Source organism: Pithys albifrons, chromosome 6 (genome assembly GCF_047495875.1).
Source record: "Pithys albifrons albifrons isolate INPA30051 chromosome 6, PitAlb_v1, whole genome shotgun sequence".
Taxonomy (NCBI): domain Eukaryota; kingdom Metazoa; phylum Chordata; class Aves; order Passeriformes; family Thamnophilidae; genus Pithys; species Pithys albifrons.
In genome coordinates this window covers 43173582-43181823 of record NC_092463.1, presented here as the reverse complement: position 1 = coordinate 43181823, position 8242 = coordinate 43173582, and positions in this window count along the sequence as shown.

Here is an 8242-nt window from a genome sequence, read left to right as displayed (position 1 = left end):
TAACTAAAAGAAAATGGATATCGACCTGTATTAGCCTGATTGCGTGTCAGGTTCTGCATCCAGTTTGAATTATTAGGAAATAGACAAGGAAAATTGATTGCATTTTAGAGGTCCTGTGAAAAGTTTTAGAGCTGTGCATTAGAAATTGGTGTTAACCAAATGAGAACTAATAATTTTCATAGCATTAGCAGTCATCCATTCTGCCTTACTTTTTAAAGCATGCTAGTTTTCTCTGAATAGGCACAATAAACAAAAGTTTCAAAGTGCTGTTAATTGCTGTATAGGATTCACAGCAAAGCACTATACGGTTTTTTCAGCACCAAGAGATTCATCTTGCATGTATTGCAAAACTGGTCATGAGCTAGATGTGGACACACCCACTGAAGTTGGTTTCTACTACTGAAAAAATTGCACAGTACCAGTGTATTGGGCTAGAACTGGCATTCCACCACTGAAGAAAAAAAAAAACAACAACAAAAAAAACCACCATGCAGAGTACCATAGCAGCGCCAAGAATAGCAATTTTTAATTTAACAGAGCTGGAAATTGGTTGCTGTCTACTTTTGGCACCATGTTGGAAGTAATTCTGCCCCTCTATTCCACTCTCATGAGACCTCACATGGAGTGCTGCATCCAACTCTGGGGTCCTCAGCCCAGGAAGGGCATTGACCCTTTTGGAGCAAGTCCAGAGGAGGGCCACCAAGGTTTTAGAGAGATGAAGCCTTCTCCTAAAGGCTAAGAGAATTGGGTTGGTTCAGCCTGAAAAAAGAGAGGGCTTAGGGGTGACCTAATTAGGCTTAGGGGTGGCCTTCCAGTACCTGAAGGGGGCCTACAAGAAAGAGAGAGAGAGAGTCTTTGCCAGGGCATGTAGTGACAGGACAAAGGGGAATTGCTTCAAACTGGAAGGGAGTAAGTTTAGATTAGATATTAAGAAAAAGTCCTTTACTATGACATTGGTGAGGCATGGGAACAGCTTTCCCAGAGAAGCTGAAGATGCCCCATCCATGGAAGTCTTTAAAGCCAAGCTGGATGAATTTCTGAGCGACCTGGTCTAGTGAAAGGTGTCCCTGTTCATGGCATGAGGGTTGGAACTAGATGGTCTTTAAAGTCTCTTCCAACCCAAACTATCCTATGATTCTATGGTTTTCAAGAGGAAATTTTGTAATTCCATCAACTCTGTCCAGTTGTATTGACCAGCTTCTGACCAGGCAGGTATCGAGAATTTGGCCTTCAATTAGAAAAATGCCTTTCTTGGATTTCACTGCCAACATAGTGAAACAGCATTAACAGTCATGTTCATATAAAGATTTGGCATAATTTCTAATAATAAGTGCCAGAAAAAAAATTCTCAAAATGCTGTTACCAGATTAGCCAAGTGAGAGTTTTCTGTTATGGAAGTTCAGTTGCAGAACTGTCACTTTTTGGAGGGGATGTGAGCTTTTTAGATGCGCAGCTCTGCACTGAAAGAAATATGAAGATACATAATCTCTGTGAGTTGTTAACAACTTAACATCCTGCCAGTATGAGGTTGAAATACTTTTTGGAAATTCTCCATGAGTGGAAGAGACTTTGTGCTTTGCAGTGCCTCTGTGAGAATACCACACATGAGCACATAGTGGAATTGAACGTCACATTCATTTTAGTAAGATAGTTAGACATCAGAACATTGACATTTCTGAGATGTTAAGGCAAAGGCAAGGAGAGCTAACAAAGAGTTATCAAAAATAGGCATGTTTCCCCAGCCTTGTCATGGTTAATCTTTGTTTCTACCAATGTATTTCCATTCTGCCTTTTACACGAGTTTGGAGTTCCTTTCTTGTCCCACACAGGAATCTGTACTGAGATGTGTGCTGCTGAAATTATTCCTCAATGACCTATTAAAGAAGGTAAATAATGAGGAGAAAAGTCTGCAGAAAATACAAAACTACTCAGCAGATTACAAGACAATGAAGTTTTGTAGAAGGGTCTTGTGATACTAACAACTGGGTTATAAAACAAAAAAAATATATTAAATGTATAAACAAATCAAAGTATGTATAAGGAGAAACCAATGTACAATGAACATCTCTAAATTATATTATTTCTCTTAACACTCAAGAAAAAGACACTGGAATTATTATAGAAAGATGTCTGAAAATTCCAGCCCAACAAGTTTAAAATAAACTATGAAATAGAATTAAATATTAAAAATTATATTATGATGTGTTAAGAAAGAATAGAGAGGAAAAGTTTATATTTTAACACAGTGTGTAAATCCTTTTCCACTCATACCGCAAGTGCAGTTTTGATTACCATATCTTGAATGGGCTGTAGCACAGTTAAAGCAGCACAGAAAAGAGCAAGGATGACTGGAGTTATTGAAGGGATTGCATGTATTTAATCAAAGAACTCTTGAGCATGGAGAAACAATGACAATAAAATGGCAAGATATTGAAGGGGAAATACTGTTCTATACTGGTTATACCCTCATATTTATTCTTTCCCTCGACTTCCCCAATCAGCCATTGTCAGGGCAGTATAATGAGCTTAGTGAGCTTAGGAGCCTTTTTCTCTGTACTGCTATTAAGTTTTCAAGGTCTTTTATTTTTTAACACTTTTTCCTGTCTCAGGACTAATGAAAATTTTCTCTAACAACTTTAAGATCCAGACAAACTGTGCTGGTTTGAAGGTGAACCAGCAAGGGAAAATGAACTCACCACGAGAGAGATTATAAGTCAGAGCTAAAATTTAATAATAATATTATTATAACAACACTGACACACAAGGGAAATTGCTTTCAACTCACAATACCCCAGCAGTATAACCCAGTGTCCTGGGGCACAAACCCAAGGGGGTTTGTTTGCCCTTGTGCTGAGACCCCTGTGGCTCCCCCAAGTCCAGAGCAAAAGGAAAAGAAAAACCTGTTGGTGCAGGCGAGGGCTGTGGTCTGGGCGAGAGCGGTGATCTCCTGCTGTCGAGGTCCTGCTGCTGCTCTGGATCCGACGAGAAGGGCTGAGGTCTTCTTACCCACCACTTATGTACCCTCAGGGAGCACTCAGTCCCTCCCCCTGGGCGGGGACTCACACAATGGGTGATTGACTCTGGGAGCCAGGGGTTGTTGAGCTGTTGATGGCCCATTAGCAGCTCCGCCCCCCTCAGGCTGGGTGTGAAGTGATAATGGCTCCCTGGGCAGCTGCTGCTAATGGCCCATTGTCCTTGGGGAATGAATAGAGGGGGTGGAATACACAGGTTTGATCACCACCACACAGGGTTAGCTGGTCCCTCCAGCTGAACTAGGACATTATCCACCCCTTATTCCACTCCATCTAGTCATTCCCAAATTAACCCCCTTTTTACCTATACATATATATACACATGTATACAATGAAACATTACAAACTCTTCTCGCTCAAAATTAGGTCCCCTTGTGGTACACAACGTGTTTCTCCATCTTTTTGCATTACCCACCAAGTGCAACCAGGTCCTTGAGCAAAGACAATCCCTCGGATGGGTTTGCCTTTGTTTGAGGTGGGACTAACCCAAACAGTCTTTCCTAACATACCTCTCATATGGACCACAGGGACTTTATCTCCATCTACAGTATTCAAGAGTTCTGATTGGGCAGGGCCAGCTCGATTGATGGAGCCCCGAGTGTTGACCAACCAGGTGGCCTTTGCCAAATGCAGCTCCCAGTGTTTGAAAGTTCCCCCACCCAACGCCTTCAAGGTTGTCTTCAGCAGTCCATTACATCGCTCAACTTTCCCGGCAGCTGGAGCATGGTAGGGGATATGATACACCCACTCAATGCCGTGCTCTCTGGCCCAGGTGTCTATGAGGCTGTTCTTGAAGTGGGTGCCGTTGTCAGACTCTATTCTTTCTGGTGTGCCATGTCTCCACAGGACTTGTTTCTCAAGGCCCAGGATGGTATTCCGGGCAGTGGCGTGAGATACGGGGTATGTCTCCAGCCATCCAGTGGTTGCCTCTACCATGGTCAGCACGTAGCGCTTGCCTTGGCGTGTTTGGGGAAGTGTGATGTAGTCAACTTGCCAGGCTTCCCCGTACCTGTATTTCGACCACCGTCCACCATACCATAGAGGCTTCACCCGCTTGGCCTGCTTGATGGCAGCACATGTGTCACAGTCATGGATAACCTGTGAGACACTGTCCATAGTTAGATCCACCCCTCGGTCACGAGCCCATCTGTATGTTGCATCTCTGCCTTGATGACCAGAAGCATCATGGGCCCATCGGGCTAGAAACAATTCACCTTTATGCTGCCAATCCAGATCTACCTGAGAGACTTCAATCCTGGCAGCTCGATCCACCTGCTCGTTGTTACGATGCTCCTCATTAGCCCGGCTCTTGGGTACATGAGCATCTACGTGACGGACCTTCACACTCAGCTTCTCTACCCGGGCAGCGATGTCCTGCCACATCTCAGCCGCCCAGATGGGTTTCCCTTTGCGCTGCCAGCCGGCCTTTCTCCAGCGCTCCAGCCATCCCCACAGAGCATTGGCCACCATCCACGAGTCAGTGTAAAGGTAGAGTCTTGGCCACTTCTCTCGTTCAGCGATATCCAAAGCCAGCTGAACAGCTTTCAGCTCTGCGACCTGACTTGATCCACCTTGTCCTTCAGTCGCTTCTGCAACTCGACGTGTAGGACTCCATACAGCTGCTTTCCATTTCCGGCTTGTCCCTACAATGCGGCAGGAGCCATCTGTGAAGAGAGCATATCGCTTCTCCTCTTCTGGTAGCTGGTTATATGGTGGGGCCTCCTCAGCTCGTGTCACCTGCTCCTCTTCTTCTTCAGAGGACAATCCGAAACTCTCACCTTCCGGCCAGTTGGTGATGATTTCCAAAATCCCAGGGCGATTAGGATTCCCTATCCGGGTTCGCTGCGTGATCAGAGCGATCCACTTACTCCATGTGGCATCAGTGGCGTGATGGGTAGAAGGAGCTTTTCCTTTGAACATCCAGCCCAACACTGGTAGTCGGGGTGCCAGGATGAGCTGTGCCTCAGTGCCAATCACTTCTGAGGCAGCTCGAACTCCTTCATACGCTGCCAGGATCTCTTTCTCAGTTGGGGTGTAACTGGCCTCAGATCCTTTGTATCCCCGGCTCCAGAATCCCAGCGGTCGTCCTCGAGTCTCCCCAGGTACTTTCTGCCAGAGGCTCCAGGATGGGCCATTCTCCCCGGCTGCAGTATAGAGCACATTCTTCACATCCTGTCCTGTCCTGACTGGCCCAAGGGCTACTGCATGGGTAATCTCCTGTTTAATCTGCTCAAAGGCTTGTTGTTGTTCAGGGCCCCACTGGAAATCATTTTTCTTCCGTGTCACAAGGTAGAGAGGGCTTACAATCTGACTGTACTCAGGGATATGCATCCTCCAAAAGCCCACGGCGCCTAGGAAAGCCTGAGTTTCCTTCTTGCTGGTCGGTGGGGACATAGCTGCTATTTTGTTGATCACCTCTGTTGGAATCTGACGACGCCCGTCTTGCCACTTCACTCCTAGGAACTGAATTTCCTGAGCAGGTCCCTTGACCTTACTTCGTTTAATGGCAAAACCAGCTCTCAGGAGAATCTGGATTATCTTCTTTCCTTTCTCATAAACCTCCCCTGCTGTGTTCCCCCATACAATGATGTCATCGATGTACTGTAGATGTTCTGGAGCCTCACCCTTTTCCAATGCAGTCTGGATCAGTCCATGGCAAATGGTGGGACTGTGTTTCCACCCCTGGGGCAGTCGATTCCAGCTGTACTGCACCCCCTTCCAGGTGAAAGCAAACTGCGGCCTGCACTCTGCTGCCAACGGAATGGAGAAAAAGGCATTGGCAATGTCGATGGTGGCATACCACTTGGCTGCCTTGGACTCCAGCTCATACTGAAGCTCCAGCATGTCCGGCACAGCGGCACTCAGGGGGGGTGTGACCTCATTGAGACCACGGTAATCCACCGTCAGCCTCCACTCTCCACTGGACTTTCGTACTGGCCATATGGGGCTATTAAAGGGTGAGTGAGTCTTGCTGACCACCCCTTGGCTCTCCAGCTCACGAATCATCTTGTGTATGGGGGTCACAGAGTCTCGGTCAGTGCGGTATTGCCGACGGTGCACTGTGGCTGTGGCCAGCGGTACCAATTGTTCTTCAACTTTCAGCAGTCCTACAGCAGAAGGGTCCTCTGAGAGGCCAGGCAAGGTGCTCAGCTGTCTGATTTCCTCTGTCTCCACAGCAGCTATGCCAAAGGCCCAACGCAGTCCCTTTGGGTCTTTGAAATATCCATTCCTTAGGTAGTCTATGCCAAGGATACATGGGGCTTCTGGACCAGTCACAATGGGGTGTCTATGCCATTCCTTGCCAGTCAAGCTGACTTCAGCTTCCAGTACAGTCAGCTGTTGGGATCCCCCTGTTACCCCAGAAATAGAGATGGATTCTGCCCCGACGTATCCTGATGGCATCAACGTGCATTGTGCGCCAGTGTCCACTAAAGCTTTGTATTTCTGTGGGTCTGATGAGCCAGGCCACCGAATCCACACAGTCCAATAAACCCGATTGTCCCTCTCCTCTACCTGGCTAGAGGCAGGGCCCCCCTAGTTCTGGTCATGGTATTCACTGCGCTCTCCCTGTGAATATGACCGGGAGGTTCCTTCAAGAGGATCGGGCATAACATCATCATTCCTATACTGTCTGGAGCCTTGCCCACGAGAGACCGGAGCAGCCTTCAACCTTGAAGAATTCCCTGTGTTAGTTGTGCCTCTTTGCAATTCACGTACCCGAGCTGCTAAGGAAGAGGTGGGTTTCCCATCCCACTTCCTCATATCTTCTCCATGCTCATGGAGGTAAAACCACAGATTGCCGCGTGGAGTGTACCCTTTCTCCTTAGCTGGGAGACGCCTGCTTCTGATGGCAGAGACTCTTGTTTGTTCTGGAGAGATATGGAAGAGTCCTTCCTTAATCTTCTCTTCCAGTTCAGCCAGTTTTGTTTCCACAGCTGAGACATGGGCTCGTAATGGAGCAGTGACAGTGTCTTCATAAATCCTGAGTTTGCTGACCAGTGCACCCACCTTGTCTTCTCCCTCTCTCCACTGCAATGTTGCAAGGTAGCGAGAATACATTTCTGGCCCAAGTCGTGCAAATTTTAACCACATCTGGGATGTGCACTGGACACCATCTGGACTTTTAGGGAATCTCTCATCCTCTGAAAAGATTATCTCCAGTACGGCTAATTCCCTTAAGCACCGGATACCTTGTTCCATCGTGTTCCACTGTCCTTGCTGTACGTGGAGGTCCTCCTTACAAAGATATCTCTCCCTCACGCTTGACAACAGTCGCCGCCAGAGGCTGAGAGTTTCCTGTCTCTTTCCAATGCCCTGATCAATGACAACATCTCGAGACAGGGATCCCAGCTGCCTTGCCTCACTCCCATCTAGAATTGTATCATTGGCTGCAGCATCCCAGATTCGAAGTAGCCAGGTCAAGATGGACTCATTTGCCTGTCGTGTGAACTCTCTCCGGAGCTCACGCAGCTCTCCCAGGGATAGGGACCGGGTGATTATTTCTGGCTCCATTTCTTCTGCTTGAGATGAAGGTCCTGACTCTTCCTCGTCATGCACTATACGAACTGATTTGGTCTTTGATTTTCTTTTCTGGACAGGGGCAACTGCTATCGGTTTCTGTTGTCCTTCTGGCTCCTCCATGGTCTGGGTGGACATGGTGCTGGTTGATGTATCTCTCTTCCTCTCTGGCTCAGTCATGGTCTGGGTGGACATGGCGCTGGTTGATGTATCTCTCTTCCTCTCTGGCTCAGTCATGGTCTGGGTGGACATGGCGCTAGTTGATGTATCTCTCTTCCTCTCTGGCTCAGTCATGGTCTGGGTGGACATGGCGCTAGTTGATGTATCTCTCTTCCTCTCTGGCTCAGTCATGGTCTGGGTGGACATGGTGCCTGTGGATTTGCTCCTTTTCTCCTCCTCCTGGTGATGCTGTACCACACCAAGCAGTGTGCGGTAGGCAGTGGCCAGGGCCCAGCAGGTTGCTGTGAGCTGCATATCTCTGGGACTACCAGAGCATCTTCCTTTGACATAGCTTAGCATTTTGGCAGGGTCCTGCAGTTGTTCCGGGGTGAATTTCCAGATCATTTGAGGAGAGAAGGTCTCCAAATACTGGCCCATATCTTCCCACTTCCCGTGCCACTCAACATCATCCGCTCCCAGGGCAGGCCTCCAGCAAGTCTCCTTAGAGAGCCCAGTTCTGACCCTAAACATGG